Source organism: Poecilia formosa, unplaced genomic scaffold (genome assembly GCF_000485575.1).
Source record: "Poecilia formosa unplaced genomic scaffold, Poecilia_formosa-5.1.2 Scaffold1904, whole genome shotgun sequence".
Taxonomy (NCBI): Eukaryota; Metazoa; Chordata; class Actinopteri; order Cyprinodontiformes; family Poeciliidae; genus Poecilia; species Poecilia formosa.
Genome location: NW_006801843.1, coordinates 1 through 2,509, shown reverse-complemented (window position 1 = coordinate 2,509; position 2,509 = coordinate 1). Strand labels below are relative to the sequence as shown.

At 31.9% G+C, this 2,509-nt stretch overlaps 1 long non-coding RNA gene across 1 annotated transcript; it reads left to right on the top strand.

Moving 5' to 3' along the window:
- The first annotated feature begins 8 nt into the window (after positions 1-8).
- On the top strand, positions 9-1,632 carry LOC107835356 (uncharacterized). The gene is made up of 3 exons (XR_001661161.1): positions 9-213; positions 672-818; positions 1,457-1,632. It is a non-coding gene; the product is annotated as an uncharacterized LOC107835356 (long non-coding RNA).
- The last annotated feature ends 877 nt before the right edge of the window (positions 1,633-2,509 follow it).

Sequence of the window (2,509 nt, the reverse complement as noted above, 5' to 3'; positions counted from 1 at the left end):
TTTATTTCTTATAATTTTATAATTTAATATCAGACTTAATTTGCTAGCTGTAGATATCAAATAACTACAAGATAACCTGAAATGGCCCATTACAGAACAATATGTGAACTCTGATTGATTTTTTTATTTTTTTGTACTTTTCAGTCTGGTGCTGTGAGACTAGTCAAGTCTGGGAAAGCAGAGGTACCAATCAGAAGTGCCAGGCTTAAAGAGGTTTGATAACTTGCTTTAAGATTTGTTCAAAGCTGCAGTTCTCGCCTTTTACAAAAACAGATAATGTGTGGGAAATAAAAAGTAAGTTCCTAATGCCATTTGCACTTAATACTGAAGATTCACTTAACAGTGAAGTAACACTCCTTGCACAGTGTTGGGTGGAAATGAGCAACATGTACACTAATAATTGACAGTGCTGAGACGTGTTCAGATGTGTTGATATGTGATGGATCTACAGTATAGAGAGAAATAGCTTACACAAAAATGTACAAAGCATATTGTCGTAGATTTATCTATGAACTAATCTGAAAAATTTCAAGTTGATGATGAAAAACTAGCTTGTATGTTGTTGTGCAGCCTGTGGTAAGACAAAGTAGCTTGATGGGTTTTATCTATTTATTGGCATTAGAGAACTACTTGATACTTGTCTAATTTGGCAATCATGTTTGTGATTGCAGGGCAGCTGCACAATGCAGTTGTCACTGTGGAGAGAGGCAGCGATGGTGGAACTCCAAGTGGGGCAACATGTCCATGTATCACATGTGACATGCCAAGATAATGGATATGGGCCACAGCTACAGACCACAACCTTCACCAAAGTAGAGGTATGCTGTCAATTCCTGAAGAAGTAAACTTCATTTTAAGTTGATTTAGAAAATTGAGCTGACATCTTTTAAAATTGAAGCCTTCCAATTTAACCTATTTAAAAACTTTTGAGATATACACAAAGTTTGATGTGCTACTGCTCTGAGTTACACCTAACAAGTCTTTATCAGTTTCAAAGTCAGTGAATGCCTTATTGCCAATATATCTTAACATCCAGTTGACCATTCAATATTTTCTAGCTCAAGTCTATTATGCATTTCAAAAACAACACTTAAAGAAACGAGAAACAACAATTAACATAAATGTACCGTAGATCTGCAACAAAAATGATTTTGATAATGTCATGTGACAAAATGCTATGTTTATTGTAGCTTTATTTGCCTTTGGGGACTGTAAAATATTTTAAATATATGAAGCACTTTGAACTTTCTGATTCCTGAAATGCACAAAACAAATGAACTTATAAAATGTAAATCAGAAGTAAACAGTACATATTATCAAGCTATTTTCTTTTTTCACGTTTAGTCTTGATCTTGTTTTTTGTTTTTTGTTCTCCTCTTTAGATGAGAATATGAAAACTCACAAATAGGATTATATTTATAATATAAAATAATATTTGTTTGTACTGTATTTGCAGGCTCAAAAGGAGGAGAGCATGGCGGTGACTATAATAGGTGTCATGGACACAGATGACACAAATATGAAGGAAGTTCTCCTAGAGGATGACACGACTCTGCTGGTGCCAGCTGCATTGTGGCAGCCTTTGGATGGGGAGTTAGAGCATGGGAAATTTGAGGCAAGAATTGAAATCAAGGGGCGAGAAATTCAAAAAATGTCAATGAAATAATTTGTAATCAAAGGGAAAAAAATCTCTCTTAATGTTATGTATTCTTCTTCTTATTTATTTATTTATTTAATGTAATTAATAAACAAGATGAGTGTTTAAAATGCATTTTGGGGTTTAAATCATGACTTCATCTGTTTTGCATACATAGGTGTTAATAGTTTAATGCTTTTCACTTTTGAAAGATTTATATTTTTAGCAATTGAAATTGCTTCTAGAGAGAAGTGCACCATTTGGAAATGAATAACACAATTACCAAATGCAATTCATTTGCTCATATTTTAACTTTCCAAGTTAAGCACTGCTTGATTGACAAAAAATTGCCCTTGTTTAACTTGAAAGAGCATACTTGTCATGTACTTTACACTGCGTCCCAAATTTATGTCAGTTTATTACCAAATTTGGCTAGATTTCTCTCATTTGTTCCTGATTAGAATAAAACCTGTAAATCAGTCAATAGGTTTCATTGAAAGTTCAACCACATATCCATGACATACTTCAGCCATTGAAATATGCTGATTATTTGCTGTTCCATAATATTTTTATTTTGTCTCACTTCTACACACGTCAAATTATCAGGCATTTAATTAAGAATTTGATTTTCTCATATAAAAATATTTAAGAAACTAAAAGCCCATAATTTCATTTATTTTATTTAACTATGTTTTAATCGTTAAATTTAAGAATCATAACATTATTTTCAGCCTTAAAAAATAATTAGCTTAACTAATTCTGATTATTTTTTCTTAAAAATTGCTGGATTTTCACATTTTCCAATTAAAATGCTCAAAAGAGAAGCCGGTGATTGTATATATCTATATATCTATATATATATATCTATATATC